General features: G+C 48.9%; 1 long non-coding RNA gene and 1 pseudogene across 1 annotated transcript; both read left to right on the top strand.

The window, feature by feature from the left end:
- Window positions 1–14,839: 14,839 nt before the first annotated feature.
- LOC147986113 (uncharacterized) lies at window positions 14,840–16,384 on the top strand (annotated as a pseudogene).
- Window positions 16,385–18,757: 2,373 nt separating this feature from the next.
- LOC147986112 (uncharacterized) lies at window positions 18,758–20,486 on the top strand. The gene is made up of 3 exons (XR_015615179.1): window positions 18,758–18,819; window positions 19,897–20,043; window positions 20,241–20,486. It is a non-coding gene; the product is annotated as an uncharacterized LOC147986112 (long non-coding RNA).
- Window positions 20,487–25,560: the final 5,074 nt, after the last annotated feature.

Raw genomic sequence — 25,560 nt, 5'->3', positions numbered from 1 at the left:
TGGATGGAAAATAATTAGTGTATTTTTGGGTGACATTGGCAAACATGACTTCACCGGCTGTCTGGAAAAAAGAATAACAAGTAGAACATTACTTTCCACATACCACAAAAGAAGAGCATTACTTTGCCGGACCACACAAACACACAGCCCGTGATATGGTTTGGTTACCTGATCATCACCGGCTGTCTGGAAAAAAGATTCCTGACTGTGACACCTTTTGGAGCCTTTTCATATTGTGACAACTCTTGTAAGGGGCTAACAATCAACCGGAAGAGAAAACCAGCATGACCACCTGCAGACAACAAAGAGGGATAATCATTATGGATAAGAAAGATTAATAAACAAAAATCGATCGGACGGTCAGAGAGAGAGAAGGGGAAATCTTACCAGTCGAAGGTGCCACGGGAGTGAGATGAGGAGACGCTCAGAAGCGGCGCCGCTAGCCGGCAGCACCTCAAAGGCTGAAGCCAACCACCTGGACTCCCGATGCCCACCTGCCAACACTTGATCCTTTTGCCCGGGACACTGTACAATAGAAACACATAAACCTGATCACACAGAGCTCAGAGCAAGTTTCTTCGAACATTTTTTTACTGGTCGAAGGTTCCACGGGGCTTAAAAATGGTATTAGAAACCAATACGCTCGAGGAAAAGTGCAAATGTACAGACAAACATGTAGATAATAGAAAAGGAAAATAAAGCACCTCTTTGTTCTACAATCCAGAAATGTTCGTTCATGGTTGAGACAATCAACCATCAGTCGTTTTTTTTGTTTGGCGAACAAATATAAGATCTGACAGTTTTGTAGGCAAGCACAAAAAGACCAGATTCTTTCAACTTGTCAATTCAGATGCAACGGGAATGTCCTCGTGAGCACATATATAAATCACAGAGATCTGCATCAAGGAAATACATGTGCATTTTACCTCCTTTACCATTTGAACATATAAAGAACGGAAGTATTGAAAATCCGTAGAAAAGGCCAACAAAATTAAACGCTAAAAGTAAAAGGTGGAAAACTAAAGAGTGGATCAGCTGATCACCGGCGGGTCCTAGACACTATGACACATGTTGCCATACTAATGAACAAACACTTCCTAGTATACATTAGGGGTTTGCATATTTTACAATCTGCTCGCATTGCATAATACAGTAGCTAGTAGCTACTATACTTTAACTAAAAATTAAATCTACATTGTCTGCTCTCTGATTTCATAGTAGCATGGTTCAGTTCATGCAAGGATCTTCCAACAGCAAGGCTAGAAGTGCGAGCGGCTCCCACGTTTTCCCCTCTCTCCCGCGCCGTTGGCCACTCCGGCCGCGGCGGCCACCTCTCAACGCCGCTTTAACTCCGTCCACCGCCCCTCCGGGCGCTCGCGGCAGGCCATGCCGTGCTGCCCCCCTAAGCCTGCCCCGGCCTCGCCAGCTGCGAGCCTTCAATGGAGCTCTCCGGCTGGGGGGGAGGTCCTGGCCTCGCCCAGTGGTCCGTCCGAGGTGCCGGCGACGCCCTTGGCCGTCCCCTGCGGTCCGTCGGGGGTGCCGGAGACCCCATCGACCCCGTCGCCGCGGATTCTCAGGAGCCCGCCTCGCTTCCCGCGCGGATCTGGCATGGATCTGGATGCGGAGACCTTTGGACCGGCGGACTGTGCCGTTCCTCCTCCCTGCGAGCGGCCTCGACTCAAATCCATTGTGGTATGTGACTCCCCTTTGCCAAATCCGGCCTCTGATGCCATTGATGAGGGTTGGTCGATCTACAAATCCCGTAAGAATAGGAAGGCTGGCTTCGATCCGGTGGCTTCTGGGGCGCGCCTGCAGGGCAAACGGCCTCACCCCCGCCCCGGCCACCGCCCGTCGCCGGGTAGAGATGCCTTCTTAAACAGATTCAAAGGCCTCTGTCTTCGTTGCCTCAGCCCCCGCCATCGTAGAGTAGACTGCAGAGACCCTCTCCGCTGCATTATCTGCAAGCTGCAAGGCCACTACGGCCGTGAATGCCCACAAAATCCACGAAACTAGGGTAGGGGCGGCTCTGCTTCCCATCGATCAGTGCACGAGCGCCTCACCTTCCCCCCGCCCGCGCACCAGTGGCCGGCCCTTCCGGTCGCCGGCGACGCGCCCATGGAGCCTGCGGCCCTCATCGACCACTCTCGCCAGCCGCGTAACAGCCACAAGGTCATCGCCTCCTCCCCGGCGCTGGAGCACCAGGCGTTCCTCCTCCACCAGCACGCCGTGGTGGTCACGGCGGTAGGCGCTACCGCGCACGCGGCCAGCCCCCACTCCATTGGCCGCGCGCTCGAGAAGGAGTTCAAGATCCCACCCCACCTGCTACGCGTCACCAACCATGACCCCGAGGACTTCTTCGTCTTCCTCACCATGCCTGCCCACAAGGACCTCGTCGTGCAGCGTGGCTCACTGTCGGTGGACGGGGTGCCGTTCCTGCTCGAGCCATGGCGGGAGGACGCCCATGCCGTTCGCCTCAAGTGGATGCTGCGCGTGTGCGTGGTGATTGAGAAGCTGCCCATGACCCTCTGGTCGCTGGAGGGTGCGGTGGAGGCCATCGGGGACAAGGTGATCGTGGATCGCCTAGACAGCCGCACGCACGAGCGCGCCGACACCAAGCTCTTCGCCTGCTGGGTCTGGTGCTGGGACACTGCCCACATCCCCACCAGGCGCACCATCTGGAAGCACGCCAGGGGGGCGGGCCGCGTCGACGAGATGCTGGGCTACTCCCCCCGAGCCGCGCGGTGGCGCCACCCCCCGAACTGCTGCAGTACGATCTCCTGCTCCACCTTGATCGTGTCGAGGACTGGACACCGCTCTCGCCGCGGTCGTCCCGCTCCCCCCAGAGCGGCATTCCCTCCGACGATGATGAGCCTGACGAGCGCCCGTACCCCCGTGTCGAGCCTGGCGTATGGACGCCGCGGGTGGAGGACGGCCGACGCGCCCCGGAGCCTGCGCTGTCCATGCGCTCGCAGCCCCGTGCGGCGACGGGGGGCTGCCGGGACATGTCTTCGGGTGGCGCCCGCCGCAATCATGACGGAGATGACCCTGGGTACCGGCGGCGATCATGGAAGGACACGCTACTGGGCATGGGACGCGCTAGGGATCCTGCTCCAGCGGCCGCCCCGGCGCCCCGGGACCGCCAGCGCAGCCGCACTCCCATCTCCCGCCACCGCCAGGGCGCGCCTCGTGGCAGGCACTTGTGCCTTGACAAAGAGATGCCACACGCCCCTGCTAGGCGCAGCGAGGTGGTGCAGCCCGGCGCACCGGCCCGCCCATCCAAGACCAGGAGCAAGGAGCCAGTAGGGCTCAAGCCGTCCAGAGCGGGGGAGGGGGCCTCAAATGGCGTCTCCCTGTCCGCTCCGCCACGCAAGCTTGCCCCGCCTCCAGCGCCGGCCCCCGAAGCGGACCCGGTGGCTGATTTCTTTGAAGGCGCAAAGAAGACCCTCACGCCCCCGCCCCGAACCGACAACCAAGCCTCAAAGATCGACAAGATCATTGCTGCCAAGCTCGACAGACCGCTAACCTTCACCCAGGAAGACGGCGAGGGCACTGATGAATCCCTGGACCTGGGGCCTGCTCTCTCCCTTGCTTGCCACACCCCCCAGGTGGCACGCACGCACGAGTTGCAGCTGGGTGAGGTCACCCAGAAGGTCACGGAGCTGCAGCTGCTTGGTGAAGAAGAAGTGCCGGAGACACAGCCCCTCTTCACCCCCCTACGCAGTGCGGTGATCGGCAAGCCGCCGGCCCGAAACAAGACGCCAGCTAGGGCTCGAAACACCCCGAAGCCGACCAGGCAGAGTGCTAGGCAGGCCAGCAACCCCTCAACGGTGCCGGTCTCGCAAAGGGCCACGCTACGCATTGTGCACGGGCTGGGGATCCTTGGCCCCAAGGAGAAGATGACAGCCCAGGCGGCCGAAGCTCTTATCCGCTGTTTTGACGAGCCGCTCTCAGACACCGACATCACTGCCATTGCCAAGCTCACCCGCCTCGACGCTCGCGCTCTCAAGGTCATTGCAGGGGCCCAAGACGATGAGGCCCCAGGGCCATCCGCTGCACCATGCCAGTAGACTCCACTAGTATCCCCCGTCGACGACGGCCAGGCCCGTGCCTGATGGTGTTAACTTTAGTTATGTGTCTGCAACCCTGTAACAGTAGCTGCAGTAGGAGGTTTAGTGTCTGCCGGCGGGGTTTTGGGCCTATTGGTGGCCGCCGGCAACCCCAGGATAGTTGGATGGTGTACTCGTCTTTCCCTTCAGTGATTCCCAGTCGTCGATGGTTTTATGTGCACGCTACATCTGTAGTTCATCCCATGAGCGCTCCTCCTTCTGCAAATGGATAGCACACCCTGCCCTATAATGAGCTGGAATGTTAGAGGTTTAAACACGCCGGCCCGTCGCTCTGTAGTTTGCGAAGCTGTGAACACGCATAGGCTAGCTATTCTATGTCTCCAGGAGACAAAAATCGAGAACTGGTCGCCAGCGATAGCAAAGGAAATTGGAGGGAGTAGATTAGATGATTGCGCCGTGCTACCTGCCATGGGAACACGAGGAGGAGTCGCCATCTTCTGGAACTCCAACACTGTCTCTGTTCAAACCCACGCGATAGGCCAGTTCTCCATCACGGCTAAAGTTAGTATCATCGAAGCCCAGGACTTTTTCTGACTGACAACGGTTTACGGGCCAGCAGATGAAACACACAAGGATGTTTTCCTGGCCGAAATCGCTAGGGTGGCTCCCCAGCCAGGAGAGGCCTGGTTGATTAATGGTGATTTCAACATTATATATGAGGCTAGAGACAAAAACAATAGCAACATCAATCGTAGGATCATTGGCAAGTTTAGAGCGGCCATTGATGCAGGGGGCCTACGAGAAATCAAATGCAAAAATCGCCGCTTCACTTGGAGCAACGAGCGGAGAAACCCAACCCTAGTGAGTATTGACAAGTTCTTCTGCACGATTGCTTGGGAAAGCCTTTTTCCAGCACACTTGCTGCATGCAGCGTCCACCTCTTGTTCCGACCACTGCCCACTACTGCTTGCCGCGGCGGCAGCTCCTCGACAGTGGGCAAGATTCAGATTTGAGTCCTTCTGGCCTCGGCACCCACACTTCCATGAAACAGTAGACAGGGCTTGGAATCGACCCACGACGGAGCGCTGCGCCTTTGCAAGACTTAACACTAAGATGACTCGAGTGGCCAAGGATCTGAAGATTTGGAGCAAGTCAATGTTCAGTGACGCACGCCTCCAGCTACACCTTGCTTCGAAAATAGTCCTGAGATTAGACATAGCACAGGAAACTAGGCCCCTCTCTAATGATGAATTCCATCTACAAAAAGCCCTCAAGCTGCGAATTCTAGGCCTGGCTGCAGTAGAGAGGGCCCGAAAAAGGCAGGCGTCCCGAATAACTTGGCTTCGGGCTGGCGATGCACCGACTGCCTTCTTTCAGGCGAAGATCAGCTCCAGAGCCCGGAAAAACTTCATCCATGCGCTGCACGGGCCAGCTGGGGTAGTCACTGCACAGGAGGACAAGGAGAAAATGATCCATGATCATTTCCACTCCTTGCTAGGCTCGACGGCGCCGCGGAGTGCCACCATCAATTGGACCGCACTACAACTGCCACAAATCCACGATGGTGGTCTCGACAATCCTTTCACTGAAGAAGAAGTGTGGCTCGCGATCAAGTCCTCCCCGGCTGAGCGATCTCCAGGGCCGGATGGCTTCTCTGGCAGCTTCTTCAGATCCTGTTGGGCGCTGATCAAAAGCGACATCATGGCGGCCTTCTCTCAGTTCTACAATCTTGCTGGCAGAAACTTCGCCATACTCAACACGGCCCTTGTAGCTCTCCTACCAAAAAAAGACGGGGCATCCACCATTAGTGATTATAGGCCCATTAGTCTGATCCACTCCATCGCCAAGCTTATCTCCAAAGTGCTATCGATGAGGCTGGCCACGGTCATACACACCCTCGTCTCCCCAGCTCAGTCGGCCTTCCTTCGCACCAAATGCATCCACGATAGCTTCCTGTACGTCCAGAATTGCGTCAAAGCTCTCCATAGAAAAAAGACCCCTGCACTACTACTTAAGTTAGACATTGCCAAAGCTTTTGACAATGTGTCATGGGAGTATATCCTTGAGCTGATGCAAAAGTTGGGGTTTAGTGCCCGGTGGAGAGACTGGATCGCTCTACTTCTCGTCACCTCATCCTCATCCTTCCTCCTCAACGGCTCGCCGGGCCGCAAGATCATCCACCGCCGAGGACTCCAGCAGGGAGACCCCCTATCGCCCTTCCTGTTCATCTTGGCGATCAACCCGCTCCATCATCTCTTAGAAGAGGCCATGCATCGACAGCTCCTTGCCCCCCTCCCCAGCAGAGAGCTCAAGCTTAGAGTCAGTTTATACGCCGACGATGCTGTCATTTTCGCAAACCCAATACAGCAGGAGATTGATGCACTTCTAGATATTCTACGTAGCTTCGGTGAATCCACGGGCCTCCATATAAACCCCGCAAAGTCATCAGCCCTGCCAATTAGATGCGACAACGTCGACCTCGAGGAAGTGCTTCAAAATTTTGGAGGTGCAATAGGCACCTTCCCAGCCACCTACTTAGGCCTCCCTAACACCACTTCTAGATTAAGGCTAGTACACCTACAATTCATCGTAGATAGGCTTAAGGCTAGACTAGCGGGATGGAAAGGCAGGCTGCTACCTATAGCTAGCCGGAGGATTCTTGTTAGATGCGTGCTTAGTGCCATGCCAACTTTTGCACTCACAGTTCTGCGGATCCCCAAGAAGCTACTGAAAGACATCGATAAGTGTAGGAGGAAATTCTTGTGGAAGCAGGAGGAGGAGATCACTGGAGCCAGCTGCAAGGTGAACTGGCCAACGGTCTGTACACCGACCATGCATGGAGGCTTGGGAATCCCCGATCTTGAGCGTTTCAGTCGCGCCTTGAGACTGAGATGGCTCTGGATTGCCTGGACAGACCCTAGCCGCCCTTGGCGTGGCACCTTGCCGCCGTGCAACAATGAGGACATGGCTCTGTTTGCGGCTGCAACAACAGTGACAATCGGTGATGGTTCGACGGCTCTGTTCTGGCACTCCCCGTGGCTTGGAGCCTGCACCTTTGCTGCGGCATATCCGGGCCTTTACAGCCACTCCAAGAGGAAGAAGCGGACCGTGCGCGACGCGATCAGGGATGATAACTGGATAAGGGACCTTAGGCACGGGGACACACTGCCTCTGCTGCCGGAGTTCATTCGACTAAATCGTCAGATCACCACAGCTGCAACGGTGTTCAGGAATGGCACACCGGATACCATCCGATGGAACCAGGATGCAAAGGGGCAATACACAGCAAGATCGGCCTACGCGATGCAATTTCAAGGTAGGCTACGATCAAACATGGATGATCTAGTCTGGAAGACGTGGGCAACGGGAAACATCAAATTCTTCGCCTGGCTGCTGCTGATGGACCGTCCGTGGACTAACGACCGCCTCCAGCGACGTGGTTGGCCAAACAACTACTTCTGCCAACTCTGTGCTCGCAGCCTTGAGTCGGCACACCACCTCATATGGGACTGCCCAGTTGCCCTGGCTGTCTGGCGATCGGTGGGGCGCAGGGAAGGATGCTCAAACCTCCTCCCGTGCGACTCCTGGACGACCTCCAGTCCGATTGAGATCGTGCAAAAAATGGTCCAGGCTACGCCAATGGATTCCAGGAAAGGGGCAAAAACAACCATCCTCCTAACTTGCTGGGAAATCTGGAAGGAGCGCAATGACTGCACTTTCAAAGGCAAGCAACCACAGCCGGATGACATCTTCAGGGCCATTGACAACTCCGTTCAACTATGGCGCCAGGCCGGAGCCATTGGCTTGCAGAGCCCCTTCTGGGATCCGCCGTGAGGAAATAGTTTTGTTTCTCCTTTCACGGCCGGAAAATCCGGTCCGTTGTTGTATGATGTACTCCTTTTTTCCTGTACCTGGTCCTAGGACCTGAACCCCCTCATGTTATTTCTCCCACTGCTTCCTGCTAATGCAATGAAAAGCCAGCAATTGCTGGATCTTTCAAAAAAAAAAAGTTCATGCAAGGCAAACAAAACATCAGTTTGGAACTATCAGGAACTGTGGCTCAAGTGTACTTTAAAACTGGAAGCATGGTTCAGTTCATGCAAGCCAAACAAAACATCAGTTTGGAACTATCAGGAATAGTGGCTCAAGTGTAGTTTAAAAATGGAGCAACTAAATGTTATGAATAGTTACAGAACTGCACTTGTTCCTAACTCATGTTATATGAGTCTCAGCGCATGTGTTTCCGTGTGTCCACATAAGTTGATCCCAATTCACCATATAGTAAGATAAAATGTCCGAATAAATTCAAATGCCCGGGCCAAATACTTCTTATCCAGGTCCCATACCAGGAAGCATTGGTACAACAAAACACTGATTTGTAGTCAGTTAAAGTTTGAGTACTGCGTAGCTTAACTTCTAGGCGATTCATGATTGAAATTTGAAAGGGTACTTAAAAAACATCACGGAAATATGATCCAGTTTGAGAACAGGTGTGTAGATGTCTTGTTTTGTTTAACACAAATAGTTTAGTAGTACAGCATAGAGAAAAGCACATATATATTTAGAATTGCAAGTGAATATAAGAAGCATGAGCATTGTTGGAGATAGTTAATCCAAAGGTTTACAAACAAAAAATCAAGAACTAATGCAAATTTGTGTGGCTTAACCTTAGTTGGACTTGAAAGCGTAAAACTGGTGTAGCAATATATCATATACCTGCAGGTCCATATGGCCGATGCCGTCAAGGTCTAGCTGTGGACGGTCTTGCAATGGCAGCAAATTCGAAGTCAGTTAGGCAGCACAGCGGGGCCAAACTGATCTACCATGGGAAAGGCTACAAGAAATTAGTCATTCCCTGTACATTATTGATCATATAAAGCAAGACATCATAGAAAAGACATATCATCGATTTGATTACCCAAAGTAGAAAGTCATTCACAATCTAGTAAGTTTGAATCCGCCCGAAACATTTGAATAATCGATTTGACTGTCTGGGACATGATGCTTATGAAACACTATGGTGATGTACGTGCAGCCGATCATAGAGAACAATGAAGATGCTTGGAACATGACGTACATAAGATACTGTGGGAATATTACCTGCAACCAATTGTACATACACTGCTTGGTCTGAATTCATAAATCTTGGTCTGAGTTCATAATTCAAGAATTAGGAGAACACATGCTAGAGTAGGAATTACCGCAGGTAATTTTCCTAAATCTATGTATACTTAGCAGTCATGTAGTATAATACTATAAATGACCCTCTCCTCCCGCAGTGAATGTGTGCTACCAACATCACTTGAAAGGCAGAAGACATGCCTTAAAATAAATCCATTTAAGAAAAGTACGACTAAAATTCAATGGACAGATTTAATCTGCTCCCACATGTACGTAACAGTAACATGTAGCTTGTATGGAGAAGAAAAGAAAGCGGGTCACATAATCATAATAAAAGATAACTGAAGATTTAGCAGAAAAGTATGACTAAAAATTAATGAACTGAAGAAAGCAGGTCACATGATCATATTCAGAGCACAAACTAAAAGGTAAGTTGGAAAGCCTTAGCAGAACAAATGCTGCCTAGTGTCCTAGATCTATGCCGCGGCTTACCGAATATGAATAATCACTTTGATATGAATAAATAATGGTAGCCGTTAAGGTCACTTTACTCAAATAATTCGCATAGGAATATTTAAATCTATCTATACATAAAAGATTCGTATCTCCCAAGGTATGTCCAAAGAATTATCATCAAAATGAAGGAATCTAGCAGATGTTTGGCAGCGACCACATAAGAAATATACTTTGTGCAAGAACATATCGACCTAAGAAACAAAGTGGCATCTATTTTTCAAAATTGTTCCCATGCTCTTTTTAAGTCTGTTGCTAGATATCTCGAAGTCACATGGTGCCGTTTTTTTTAAGAACATGCTTTTTTTAAGGGACTGTTTAGGTCTCAGTCGACTGAGACTTCGCGAAGTCTCAGTCGGCTGACGTCATCATATGTAGATTAGGCATGTTAAGTAGCTTTCCATCTGCTGGGTTGAACCGGCTTAACACCTGGGCTGGTTTCTCTTTTCTTGTTTGTTTGTTTGTTGGGCTGGGCCATGACATTGTTTGCTTGTGGGCCCGGACGACATAGGAAAAAGACAAAAAAACTTATTTGCTGCTCTGCTTTATGAACTGTACTTTTTGACTGAACCCAGGCAAAACCCCATGCCCACAAGCATGGAGAAACTCACTAGTGTAAGGGCGTCTGATCTCTTCTCTGATTTTCACCCCCTCCCACCTTTCCCCCCACCTTCTCTTCTCTGATTTGTTCTAGATCTGATTTTCTTTTCTCTCTTCTCATGTTTGTAACAGCAATCCTGCAGCAGTAAGGAAGATTCCTGATGGGACATAGGTTAGAGTTATAATTTGTAGGAAAATTAGAGAAGAGGCAAAACTGAATCAAGTAGTATTTGACTGGCATGTGTGTTGTAGCAATTCTGACAGCAGAAAATAATTTTATTTTTAACTGTATGTCCATGAAAAAATGATGTTGGACTCCTCCCCACAAAAGTTGTATATGGATTGATTGGTTCATGTTTTAGGACAGAATATGGCTAGGTAATTAAAACAGAAATCAGTAGGGTGCTGCCCTCTCCCCTGCACAAGACACTAAGGAGAAAGACTGAACTTTTTTCAAGATTTGCCACAGTGGGGTTGTATTACAAGCATATACATGACCCTGCCTAGTGTACAGAAAAATATGAAAAAAAATGTAGCATGGTTAACATCTAGTTCGGTGACTACAGAAGATCAAGAATGTATAGTGTGAACTAAGAAAAAAGAAACAGAGGCATAGAAAAAATGAACCTTTCTTGTGGATGGTCAAATATACCTCAGCAACAATGTTTTCTCTTCATTTTGTAGGTGCTGGACGGAACTATGGCAAAAGAACTCCAAACAGCTGCGGACCAGTCCCAGTTAATCTGCTGACACCGGTTCATGTAAGATTGATATTTTTGGAAAAAAAGGTTGTTTCACAAGGGTGTACAAAAAAAGGAACTTAGAACATCACTCTCCATGTGCAGCAGCCATACGATCTATTTCATGCAGGTTACTCCGAGGATGATGTAGCCACAACCGTAGACTCGGTTTTGCCGGTGGAGGATCCGGCACGGATCGGGTTACATCCGGACGAGAGGAACGAGATGGTGCGCCGTGTAGTTCACCGGAGAACGGCGGCGACGGCGATCCGGCCATGGAAGGGCCCCATACCTAAGGTACGCCTTCCAAACCTCACGCTTTATTTAATTCATCCGGATTCGTGGACGGTGGTCGAGAAGAGTAGGGCATATCGCCGGTCGAGAGCCGGATCACTGCCAGCGGTGGCGGCTGTGGTGACGTCGCGAACGCCGAGCGGGATCCGGGAGGCTCGCAGCGAGCGCTTGAACGAGCTACTGGGCCGGTTTGGGCCTGATTCACCAAGCGCTGACTCCCTGCTAAGTGGGCCGGAGATGGCTGGGTATGAGGCCCAGACCATACCGGGCGCCACATGCATTGCTGCTAGCGCTGCATGCACGGACGTGATCGACTCTTCCTACGCGTGCGTTTCTGCGTCTGTGCCTAGGGTTCGTCGGCGCGGGACGCCTGTCCTACCACCGTGCGGTCCTGGCCGCGCTCGCCGGATTCCCCCGCTGCGCGCGATGGCTGGTCGAGGCTCGGGTGGGCCGCCGGCAGCGAAGCCCCATGCGGTTGCGGGCAGGGCTGGGGCAGTCGTGCCGCCGCCGCCTGGGAGTGCTGGTCGAGGGGCCCCCGGTGCAGGGCGTGGCGCAGCCGGTGCTGGGATTGTTGTTCCCGGTGCCGGGCGAGGCGCTCCTACCCCCTCGGGACGGACTGGCGCCAACCACGGGACGCGGCCGCCCGTGCCTGCGACGGCCGGGCCGCCGGTGTTACCTACTGGCAGTGGAGGACCTGCTGGTCCCCGACCTCCGGGGCCAACGCCTGCCAGGCCGCCGGGCATACCCGCGGGAAGAGGAGCCCCAGTAGGGCCGCGACCTCCGGGGCCGTCGCCTCCGGTGGCCACTGCCATGGGTCGTGGCGGCGGGTCTGGTCCTAGAACTGTGCTGCCGGCCCCGGGTGGTGCTCCGCCTCGGGCTGCTCCGCCGCCGCACTATGCCGCGAGGCCGGCTCAGTATCGGTCAGGGTCTTCGCAGCCTAGGAAGGAGTTGACAGTTCGAGAGTCTTTTGAGGCACCCCGAGGTCAGTGGGGTGATGATGGTGTTGATGCATATGGAGACGGACAGCACCGCGGTTCCTCGTCTACCGGTGGAGGCCGAGGCTATACGTGGCAGAGTGACGGGTCTGCTGAGAGACCTTTCCTCGGGCCTCCTGGTGGCTTTGTCGAGGGGGCATCCGGCTCGGATCCCCGCCAGAGAGGTGGATTCCGTGGACATCGGGGTGGTCGGGGTGGGGGCCGTGGTAGGTTTCGTCGGCAACCTCCGCCTCCGGTTGCTGTTGACCATGGGGCTACTGCGGTTGAGACAGATACTGCTCAGTCTACGGATATTACTACTCAGGCTATGGAGGTGGTAACGGCACTGGCCAAGGTTGATGTTCCGGTGCCTGGGGCTATAGGTGAAACATCAGACAGGTCTGACTCCGAGAGGGCGGCCAAGTGGGTGCGCAAGAAGGAAAGGATGCTATGTTACCGGTGTGGTGAGAAGGGCCATCTTATTGCATAGTGCGTCGCAGAGCTGTGTGACTCGTGTGGCAAGCTTGCACATGATTCGGGAGATTGCCCGTTAGTGCGTGACCAGGCTCCATCTCTGACTATGTATGGGTTGTACTGTGCGGAGTTATTGTTCTTCGAGTCCCTGGCCGCGAGGGAGATTCCCGAGGATACACAGTGCCTAACTACCGGGATTGTGAAAGCAACTCAGGGCGAGGTGACTGAGGCTCAGATCATCCAGAGGCTTCAGGAGTTGGCACCGGGGGACTTTCAGTGGGAGCTGGTCAGACTCGAAGCGAATGTCTTTAAGGTGGATTTCCCTTCTGTGGAGGATTTACAGAAATTGCTGAGTTTTGGCTTGTGTAGAGTTCCAAGTACTACGTGTATTTTGGAGTTTCACGAGTGGACGAAGGTGGAGTCTAAAGGCAAGCCGCTTACGCAGATCTGGTTGCGGTTTTCTGGGGCCCCATCTAAGCCTCTGCAGGACGTTCGAGTTGTAGCCAGTATGGGTATCATGGTTGGAAAGACGGAGAGAGTGGATATGGCCTTCACTCGGGCTCATGGAGTGGCTCGGATATTGGTGAGTGTTCTGAATGTTGACTTCGTGCCTGATGTCGTTCACTGGACATATAGGGGAGAGGTATTCCCGCTCGACATAGAGTTTGAGGACGTTGAGATGTTCGCTGACGAGGTGGCTGGGGATGATGTTGATATGCACGAGAGTGATGGTGGTGCAGGAGCCACGGGGGCGCCAGACGAGTCTGCTCGAGAGGGGTCGACCGGACCTCGTCCAGATGCTCAGTTTCCTGGGGAGGGGACCGAAGCTGGCTCGACTCTGCCTTCGGTGCCCACGACGACACTGCGTTTTGGGTCCTTTGAGCCTGCTTCTGCGCCTCCAAAGCTGTGGAGCGATAGGGTAGAGACTGATGATGAGTTTGAGCACACGCTTCCTTCTTTGGACTTTGCGGGGACTGCAGTTCGGGATGTAGAGCCGGAGGTCGCTCCTATTTCCCTTGCTGTACCGGTTGAGGTGGCTCCGGCATTGTCATCTATGGCCAAGGTGGGCCTTACGGGACGGGGGTCAAGGCAGGTGGCCTTGTCCTCTCCCCTACCTATACAGACGCCGGTGTCACCGGCCACGTCGGGGGCCGCCAGCGATAGGAGCGGGAGCCTGAGGCAGGTGTCTTCGGCTCTCCCTCCTCAGGCCCTGGCTGTGGCGCCAGCATCCCCCGGGACGCCGGGGGAGGAGGGGCTGGGGCAGGTGGCCCTAGACTTCCCTTCATCGTCTGCGGTCAGGAGGACCGCTTCCTCAGCGACTTCGACGCTCCGCTCTGAGCCGATGGGCGGGGCAGGAGGAGGGAGTGGGCAGGTGGCCCCAGCTGTCCTGCCTCTTGCCATACCCGCCGGACACTTGTCTGAGGGCATCGGGAGCCCGCAGCTTCCTCATTCTCGAGAGGAGGTTGTTGCCTTCGGCGGTATCCCAGACCCGGTCTCGACGGGGAGACGGATCTGGTGCTCGCGTTCTGGACCTTCCGGAGGTGGACGATATGCAGCAGCGGTGCGCTATGAGGGCGGCCAAGCTTCACGATGCTGCGATATCTACTGGTATGTCCGTTAACATATCTAATTCTTTATTGCATTTTGCTCCTGAGGAGATTGTTAATAATGCAAACCAATTAGGAGTTTCACTAGGCGCTAATGATATTGAAATCTCCAATTCGGTGAATGATATGTTAGATTTAGAGGCGGAGCGGGCCTTAGAGACTATTCGTCATCTTGCTGCGGTCAAGCCCATGAATGATGAGGAAATTGATGCTTTAGGGGTTAGAGTGCTAAATAATCTATGTGCGGACCTAGTACCTTCTAATCAGGAGTCGGAGGGCGAGGATGTGCCCTTAGAGGATGTAGATATCAGTTCCGTTCAGTCCGGTTATGAGGACCGGGTGACGGAGCACACTAAGCCAAGGTGTAAGTGGAAGCGAAAGATTTATCCCGACTCTGCTATTCGTAGGAGTGCTAGGATTCGGACTGCTAAAAAATTCCATGATGAACTATGAAAGGAATCTTTTGGAATAGCAGAGGTCTGAAAGACTTGGCTAAAAGAAGGTTTCTTGCTGAAGCTTCTCTGGAACATCGGTTAGATTTCGTTGCTCTGTCGGAAACCGGTCGAGATAATTTTACGCCGCAGTTTCTTTCCTCTCTTGTGGGTGGTCTTGATTTCGATTGGCATTGCCTCCCGCCACGAGGTAGATCGGGGGGCATCTTACTGGGTGTGAGATGTGATTCCCTTGAAGTCCGGAGTGTAGTAATGGGTGACTTCGCGGTAAAGTTTTGAGTTAGGTCTAAAGTTGATGGGTTCAACTGGGCTTTGGTAGCGGTCTATGGTGCCGCCCAACCCGAGCTTAAACCAGAGTTTCTGGCGGATCTTGTTCGGATATGTGGGTCCGAACAGCTTCTGATTTTGGTCGGGGGTGATTTCAATATCATTAGAAGGAGAGAGGAGAAAAACAATGATAACTTCGACGGCAGGTGGTCGTTTATGTTCAATACTATTATTGAAAGCTTAGATCTAAGGGAGATAGAGCTCACTGGTAGACAGATCGACCTGGGCTAATGCTATGCCAAACCCGACATATGAAAATCTTGATCGGGTTCTCGCCAGCGTGGAGTGGGAACAAAAGTTCCCTCTTGTTACAGTGCAAGCTCTCACGCGGGGAATCTCCGATCACACACCTTTGTTCGTGGACTCAGGGGACCCGAACCATATAGGAAACAAAAACACCTTCTCTTTTGAGATGGCCTGGTTCGAACGCGAGGGTTTCTTAGACATCATAGCCAGGGAGTGGGCTAAGGGTGTTGGAGGAAGGACGGCGGTCGAGCGCTGGCAGAATAAAATTAGGCATTTGAGAAGTTTCTTACGGGGTTGGGCTAAGCATCTAAGTGGGGTGTATAAGATTGAGAAGGATAGGCTCCTCTCTCTTGTACAGGCATTGGACGTAAAAGCTGAATCCGCGTTGTTGCTGCCCACCGAGCTCCAAGTTAAAAATGAGGCGGAGAAGAGGCTGAAAGAACTTCTTTGCGAAGAAGAATTGAAGTGGGCTTTGCGTGCCAAGGTCCGCAAAGTAGTCCAAGGGGACGCGAATACTCAATTTTTCCACCTCATTGCTAATGGTAAACACAGAAAGAAGCGGATCTTTCAGCTAGAGCAGGATGAGGGTACTATTTTAGGGCAGGATAATCTCAAAACCTATATTACCGAATACTATAGACAGCTATTTGGACCGCTGGAGGCCAATTGTGTGTCCCTCGATGAGTCCAGGGTTGAGGACGTGCCTCAATTGACTGCTGCTGATAATGATATCCTGGTTGCCCCGTTCTCAGAAAAGGAGGTGTTCGATGCTATTGCACAAATGAAAAACAATAAGGCTCCCGGTCCGGATGGGTTCCCGGCTAAGTTCTATAAAAAGTGCTGGCACATTATTAAGGGGGATTTACTACCTATGTTTCATGGTCTATTCTCTGGACAGCTTCAATTATTTCACTTGAATTTTGGAACTATCACATTGCTTCCGAAGAAAACGGATGCTGCGAGGATTGAGCAGTTCAGGCCGATCTGCCTCCTCAATGTTAGTTTCAAAATCTTCACCAAGGTCGGAACTAATAGGCTCACACAGATTGCGCAATCTGTGGTGCAGCAATCCCAAACCGCCTTCATGCCGGACAGGAACATCCTTGAAGGGGTGGTTGTCCTTCATGAAACGCTCCATGAAATCCATTCCAAAAAATTAGATGGAGTAATTTTTAAGGTGGATTTCGAAAAAGCGTACGATAAGGTTAAGTGGCCATTCCTCCAACAGGCATTGCGTATGAAAGGTTTTGATGAAGCCTGGCGCCGACGGGTCGAATCATTTACGCAAAAAGGGAGTGTGGGAATTAAAGTGAATGACGACATAGGTCATTATTTCCAGACACATAAAGGCCTAAGACAAGGAGATCCGATGTCCCCTATCCTGTTTAACATTGTGGTGGATATGTTAGCAATTTTGATAGGCCGGGCTAAGGAAAATGGTCAAGTGGGTGGGTTGGTTCCTCATCTTGTGGAGGGAGGTGTTTCCATCCTTCAGTACGCCGATGATACAATCATCTTTATGGAGCATGATTTGGCCAAGGCGAGAAATATGAAGCTTGTGTTATGTCTGTTTGAACAATTGACCGGGTTAAAGATTAACTTCCATAAGAGCGAATTGTTCTGCTTTGGTAGAGCCAAAGACGACCAGGAGTCTTATAGGCAGTTGTTTGGGTGCGAGTTGGGGAGTTTACCCCTCTCTTACCTTGGTATCCCGATTCACCATCGTAGGCTAACAAACAGAGAATGGAAGTGCATCGAGGATCGATTTGAGAGAAAACTGAGTTGTTGGAAGGGTAAGCTCATGTCATACGGAGGCCGGTTGATATTGATTAATTCGGTGCTCACAAGTATGCCTATGTTTCTCTTATCTTTCTTTGAAGTCCCAGTTGGTGTTAGGAAAAGACTGGACTTCTATCGGTCGCGCTTCTTTTGGCAGGGTGATGAACTTAAAAGAAAATACCGGCTTGCTAAATGGGACATCATCTGTAGACCAAAAGACCAAGGGGGTCTTGGTATTGAAAATCTTGAAGTCAAGAACAGATGTCTTCGTAGTAAGTGGTTGTGGAAGCTGTCCTCCGGGACTGAGGCCATGTGGGCGCAGATCCTCCGCAACAAATACCTCCAAACTAAAACATTGTCCCAGGTCGCAGTTAGGCCGACTGACTCGCCTTTCTGGAAAGGACTAATGAAAGTCAAACAATCTATGTTCAATAGGACGAGATTTGTTATTGGAAACGGTACAAGTACCCGTTTCTGGGAGGATACTTGGCTTGGTGAATCACCTTTAGCCATTCAATATCCGTCTTTATATCGGATTGCTCAACGACGTGAGGTGTTTGTGGCAACGGTATTCCAATCTATCCCCCTTAATATTTAGTTTCGACGGTTGCTAGCGGACAATCGTTGGGAAGAATGGCTTCATCTAGTTAGGAGACTGATGGAGGTTCAACTTTCTCACCAACCCGATATATTGCGTTGGAAGTTGACTAGTTCTGGAGTATTTACAGTTAAATCAATGTATATTGATGCTATTAATTCGACTGCTATTCCAACTTCCAAGTTTGCTTGGGCTGTCAAGGTGCCTTTAAAAATAAAAGTGTTTATGTGGTTTGTCCATAAACAAGTTATTTTAACAAAGGACAACTTGATTAAACGCAATTGGACAGGACCTACTAGGTGTAGTTTCTGTGATCAGGATGAGACGATTAAGCATTTATTCTTTGATTGCCCGTTGGCTAGAGTTCTTTGGCGGACGATCCATATTGCTTTTAATCTTACTCCACCGACTTCTGTCAATGCTTTATTTGGGACATGGCTTAATGGGGTTGAGCCTGTTCTCGCAAGACATATTCGGGTTGGAGTTTGCGCTTTGTTATGGACTATCTGGAATTGCAGAAATGATTTGGTTTTTAACAGAACATCACGGATTCATTTTTTGCAGGTTATTTTCCGAGCTACGGCACTGATCCGTTCGTGGTCGCTACTTACTCCGATGGAGGCCAGGGAGCATTTGGTTATTGGATCTATCCGTTGGGAGATGGTCGCTCGGGATATTTTCAATCGGTTTGAATGGCGGTCATGTAATAGGATAGGCAATTAGTTTCCCTATCTATTGTTAGCCAGCCGGTTGTGGCATTTTTTGGGCTAGTTTGTATATCTAGCCGTCTGTAGCTCTGTGTGAGCTGCATTCCTCTTTTTCCTTTTTGTTTAGCTGGAGACTGTGGAACCTTGTTGGCACTTTTGCCTTTTTTGGTTAATAAGATGGCCGTATGCATCGTTCTGATGCAGAGGCCGGGGAGACCCCCCTTTTCGAAAAAAAATACCTTGGTGTCCAACATGTCCAGCATCAACAAACTGTGATGAATCTGGCATCCCAACCATCTTCAAGTGCATTTGCACAACATGTATGTGCTTTCATGAACAACAAAAATAAACTCTTTAAGTTATCTGCCTTGATGAATATAATCTGGTACTCTGTTGCACATGCATCAAATTGTAACATGCAAGAAAAGTAAAAAAATGCAGGGTCATTCCGAATGCGAGTGCCTCAGTAAATAAATAATAATAATCTCAGTATGTCGAATGCCTCAGAAAATTCAAACAAGCATTGGCAATGCTCAGTGCAAGCAAGCAATTGAAGGGACATCAGTAAAAACCAAGTACAAGTACATCACATAAGAATTCAATAGTTACCTTTGAAAAAATCTCAGCTACCTACCTCTATTTCAACGTCAGCCATGGAATTTGTTCTCTTCATTTCGTACTCAGAAAAGTACGAGGTCAAGCCAAACAAAACACTAATTCACTCCCTCGGATTCGTGATTCACACCCAAAAAAAGCATTAGAAAAAATATACCCAAAAATCGTCATCTCCATTTGCAAACTCCATCCCAGAATCTAGATTCGCACCATATATCCCCTAGTGGGCAAACAAACAAATCTGAGATAATAATAGCTTGTCATAAAACTGTGGTAGAGAGTAAGTGAGGATGGTTAATCCGTTCACATATTGCTAATTGTAACTAGTAAAAGGAAACACTCCTAGATTTTCTTATGGAAATGTAAAACATCAAGTGTCTGTTTTGGTAGTTCAGACAAACAAAACCAAAACAGGCACTACAAATCCAACATTCCATGAGTTGGAGAGAGGAAGCTAAAAGCAGAACAACTTTTGAATAAATATGGAAAAATTGATGTCGAAAAGATTAAGAGATGCCTTAATTAGTCAAGACTATCAGCAGCAAATCTCCTACCTTGAGAGACACATAAGGTAGCTACATCCATCAACTACAGTGGTAAAAAACTAACAGGTGCAGATCACTTGCACGGTAGTACTACAGGAGTACTGAACACTTACAAGCATGTTGCTTAAGTAATTCAGACATGTCTACTGACAGTGAACTTGGATACTTGTAAATTCACAACCACAAAATGTCTACTGACAATGAACAGAATTAGACTGATGCTCTCATAAAGCACAGAAAATTCAGATGTAGTCCTACCAAGTTCCCCATCTCGCTGACCGGGGCGGCGCCGGAGGACGATGGAGAAGACGGCCGCGCTTCCCCTGCCCCCTTTTCGTCGGGCAGCACCACCGGCGCAGCTGCTGTGCCCGAGGATCTGGACAAGTAACTCTTCTCTCCTTTAATATGCTCCCCTTTTTTGAAAATGAGCTGCGCTGTCAGAATCAAATGCAAAAAACAAATTTGATTTTTTTATTAAATCCTTGGGAAAAACAAAAAAATGCAAAAATGTATATGATTTCAAAAAAAGATAAAAACACACAAACTAGTTGTGAGATCGGGTGCTTGGTTTGTGTTTGCAGGCATGGCAAAAAACGGCGGTGTTATGGTGCTCGTGTGACACATAGCGAGGGTAGAGGATTCGCGGGGGAGCTGCCACCTTCCGACCAAGCAAAAAAATCTAGTTGTGAAAATGTATGTAAAGAGACATAGTTATAGTCCGGGGGACCGCCCTTGCAAATCTTTTATATCTAAATAGCTAGCCCCCACTAACATATTTCTCTCAACATGCAAGCATGCCACCTCATCATTCAACATGCATAAGGAAAGGCCCACCTCAACATGCAACTATTCATATTAAAAACCCACTACAACATGCATGCATGTAAAATTTCATTTTATTATGCTATTTACATTTAATTCTTATATACTTTCAAAAACTATTGTTTCAAGAATTCATGTTCCATATAATCAAAATCTCATTGAAATATTCCAAACATTCCCGCAACAACGTGCGGGGCATCATCTAGTTGCATGAATAGTTGCCCCCTCTCTCTTACCGCCACCCCTCCGACAAAACAAAGGCCCCTAGTTGAAACTAAGTTAGAAGACACTAAGTATGACCATGCTAGAAAGACACGTGGTTGCATGAGTATAGTTGGACATGCAGCTGGTCACCTCTCTATCGTTGTTGCCCCCTCCGACAAAACAAAGGTCCCCTAATTGCAACCAAGTTAAAAGATATGCAGTTGCATGCCTACTGAGGGACATGCAATTGGCCCCATGTCTCTAGATGCCGCCCCCTCTGACAAAACAAAGGTCCCCAGTTGCGACCATAGTAAGAAGACATGCAGTTGCGTGCCCATTGTGGGACATGAAACTGGCAAAGTCGAAGTCGCAACCAAGTTATAAGACATGAAGTTGCGACCATGCTCGAAGACATGCAGTTACGTGCCTAGTGTGGGGCATGCAACTGCCCCCCCCTCTCTCTCAACGTCGCCACCTCCAACAAAACAAAGGTCCACCAAGTTGCGACCAAGTTAGAAGACATGCAGTTGCGTGCCTAGTGTGGGGGACATGCAACTGGCCCCATCTCTCTCTCAACGCGGCCCCTTCAACAAAATAAATGCCCCCACCCCGAGTTGCGACCAAGTTAAAAGACGTGCAGTTGCGTGCCTAGTGTGGGACATGCAACTAGGGCCCATCTCTCTCGACGCCGCTCCCTCGGACAAAACAAAAGTCCCCAATTGCGACCAAGTAAGAATACATGCAGTTGTGTGCCCACTGTGGGACATGAAACTGGCAAAGTCAGAGTTGCAACCAAGTTATAAGACATGCAGTTGTGTGTCTAGTGTGGGGGCATGCAACTGGGCCCCTCTCTCTCGATGCCGCCACCTCCGACAAAACAAAGGTCCCCCAAGCTGCCACCAAGTTAGAAGACATGCAGTTACGTGCCTAGTGTGGGACATTCAACTGGCCCCATCTTTCTCGACGCGCCCCCTCCGACAGAACAAAGGTCCCCCAATTGCGACCATGTAAGAAGACATGCAGTTGTGTGCCTAGTGTGGGACATGCAACTCGGCCGAATCTCTCTCGACTCCGCCCCCTCCAACAAAACAAAAGCCCCCCCCCCCAGTTGTGATGAAGTTAGAAGACATGCAATTGCGTGCCCATTGTGGGACATGAGAACTGGCAAAAGTCGTGTTGCAACCAAGTTATAAGACATGAAGTTGCAACCATGCTCGAAGACATGCAGTTGTGTGTCTAGTGTGGGGCATGCAACTGGGCTCCTCTCTCTCTCGACGTAGGCCCCTTCGACAAAGAAAAGGTTCCCCCAAGTTGTGACCAAGTTAGAAGACATGGAGTTGTACGCCTAGTGTGGGACATGCAACTAGACCCATCTCTCTCGATGCGGCCCCATCCGACAAAACAAAGCCCCCCTAGTTGCAACCAAGTTAAAAGACATGCAGTTGCATGCCTAGTATGGGACATGCAACTGGGGCCATCTCTCTCAACTCCGCTCCCTCCAACAAAACAAAGGTCCCTAGTTGCGACCAAGTAAGCAGACATGCAGTCGCGTGTCCATTGTGGGACATGAAACTGGCAAAGTCAGAGTTGCAACCAAGTTATAAGACATGCAGTTGCGACCGTGCTCGAAGACATGCAGTTGCGTGTCTAGTGTGGGGGCATGCAACTGGGCCCCTCTCTCTCGACACCGCCACCTCCAACAAAACAAAGGTCCCCCAAGTTGCGACCATTGTAGAAGACGTGTGGTTGCATACCTAGTATGGGACATGCAACTGAACTCTTAAAAAACAAACATTGTACATTAACAGGCGGCATCAACAAGTTGAACACGAACATCATACCAAAAAAATTCTACAAAAAGTCTATGCCCTCACATTGTACATTATACATGGGTCAGGAAAAAAATGGCTACAAAAAAGATACACTGAACTCTTAAAAAAATGAACCAACCATATCATAAGAGCTTGGCACGCTTGATAAAAAAACAATGATTCGGTGTAAACAACTCGTTAAACTATGGGCTCCCCTCTATTTTGAAAACTCCAGGATCAGACAATGAAAAGTAAACCTTCAACAAATATATTCTTTGATAATAAGTATAACCTAGAAAAATAAGGATCAGACAATGAAAAAAACAAAAAAATATAAAGGCTGTGGAGTTACTCCTGTATTTTTGAACTCCTTCCAGACATACATGTTGATGCCGCTTGTTGCTCTCACGGTAGCAAGGGCTCAGACAAACTCTGAAAACCATCTCCTATGCACATAAAAATAAGGCCAAAAACATAAATATGTGCTACTGATACGCATACATATTCAGCTAAATTATTTTTAGTGCAAAAAAAACTTGTATGCTTCCGAAGAAAAAGGATTTCGACATAACGATAATATATCATTGGCGTCGCCGCTGATGAAAAAAAGAAACATATATACATTTGCGATGTGGAGATAAAAAAGACGATGAATCTATCAAAAGACCATATTAATTCATATACAAAAGAAAAAATTAACAATGCACTAATTTCATATGGTTTTTAGGGCGAAAAAAATAAAACATGCTGCTGCTAGAAACTTACTTTCATTAAATCATTCTCTTTTTGATTACGCAAAAAAAGATAGATTTGAACATGCTTCTGAAAGTGTCAAAGCAAAAAAAATAAAAAATAAACAACCCACTCCCTAGTGATAGATTTCAGCAGTAATATCTCCTGTTTACAAAAAGAAAAGATTTCAGAAAAAAAACATGCTGCAGATTAGATAGGGATTATGAGAAATAAAAAAAAAATACCACACTACTGCTAATACATGCAGTAATAAAAAATCTCTCTTGTTTCGAGAGAAAAGATTTCAGCGAAAAACCTAAGTAAAACAAACAGAAGGGCTATACAACTCCTAGTGATGGTCCAGTAATACATATGAGGGGATTTGAGTTCAGAGATAATCCTCAAAAAACATGGAACTGATTTCGCGAAAGTAATGTTTCAGCAATAGTCATATTCTTCGACCTACTACTCTCGACTAGAATAAAACAAAACAAGCGATTGAATCACTCCTACTAATGGTTTCAGTAATGTGTATGAGGGGATATGAGAGAAGCACTTCTTGAGACATCAAAAATATCCCAGTTAAGAACAGTATAAGTGATAGCACTCACTAGATAAAAAAACAAGAAGAAAAAAAATGTCCAAAGAAAAGGATAACTAGCAGAGGTTTATATACTAAAAAACAAAAAGGAATGTTCAACTTCGCAAAAAATCCTAAACACATATCTCTCTTGTCACCTACTCATGAACAGAGGGTGTAAAAAAAGTGCACTATACTCTCTGTACAGAGGATGTACGGAGCGGTGTAAAAATTTCTCTATATGCACCTACAAGCATAGAAAAAACATGTTGATAAAAAACTACTTCCAGTACAATCCAGCAGAGAAATACACTTCATCTCAGTCTATACTAAGAAATTTAGTGCTACTGGTTGTAAAATAATCTTTACTGGAAAGAACCTCAAAAGACGCAGCAAAATATCCGAATGACAAAAAAGATGACACATAAAAACGGGGGCTTTATTTATCGAGGTAAGTGAATCTAGCTACAAGCAAAGAATCCGGTTTCATCATCAAAAATCCACCACACCGACATTGCCGATAGACACGCGAGAACGAGAGCGAGAGACTATTGTGCATCAATGCACAAAAGAATCAAACCTAAGAAAATAAGGTCTAAACTATAGGGTGATTCTCTACTTGAAACTACTAATCACATATTTGATACAAAACAAAAAAAAACAGGCGTTAGGGGGGAATATGGACATACAAAATGCCATCTACTCTACTGGATACATGGGCACAGTGACGAACTCCTACAGTGTAGGAGACATGAATTTCAGACTAAGAATCAAAAAGAACTAAACTAACTGAACCTAACTGAAATTAAACAGTAAAGAGTGCAGTTTACTTGGCGTTACATCTACATCACCTAACAAAAAAACAAAAGCAGCCGCCCACTCTGGCCACTCTTGATGCACTAGAAAAACTACCCCAAACCTTACATCCGCATGAACCACAGAAAAAACACCTCCAATCTATTGACTGCTTGAACAATAATGACACAAAAAAATAACTAAAAAAATCCTGGAGTCGACTATAGAGTTGAAGCTATTTATCTTCGCTTGACCCACACAAAAAACGAATCTAATCTCTTCAGATCTACGGTGTACCACGAACAAGAACAAGACAAACAAGAAAAAGATGGACAAGAATGGTAGGGGGGAAACTCGCTCCATCAGCAACGCCGGCCATCCCTCTCTCTTTGGGCGTGCAGTAGCACGCCAATCTTCGAGCTCGGCCTCTCTTCTCCCCCTGCGGAGTTCTTCCGATTTTTTTTAAATGAGTTCTTCCGATTTGAGACGGAGGGAATGGAGAGAGACGAAGTGGAATGAAACCTGACTGCTCGTTACCCTCTTCTTAATCATCACGGGTGGCCGCTTCCCCTTCTTCACTTTAATGCGGCCCAAACAACAAGACAGAGAAAAAAACAAAAAAAACCAACCCGCACTGAAAACACAGCCCAGCCCCAGCCCATCAGCAGCGCTCGCGCATATGGGATCATCGGTTCGACGGGAAAAAACAAAGTGGGCCAGTCCACGCCTTAGACAGGCCGAAATAGGGACAAAAACGCCCCCAACGCGAATCTACGAGATGCTTAAGATCGGACGGTTGGCCCGTCGACTGAGACTTCGCGAAGTCTCAGTCGACTGATTTTTAGCAGTACCGTTTTTTTAAGTCTGTTGCAAGAACATATTTACCTGGAACTATTTTTGCACAGCATATATAGTTAGCACAAGTAGACAATTGGCAAATAAAAAGAGATAATAACT

This window comes from Triticum urartu, chromosome 2A (genome assembly GCF_056163025.1).
Source record: "Triticum urartu cultivar PI428250 chromosome 2A, HENAU_Tu73, whole genome shotgun sequence".
Taxonomy (NCBI): Eukaryota; Viridiplantae; Streptophyta; class Magnoliopsida; order Poales; family Poaceae; genus Triticum; species Triticum urartu.
Note: the sequence above shows the minus strand (reverse complement) of the source record. Positions and strands in the feature narration are given on the sequence as shown.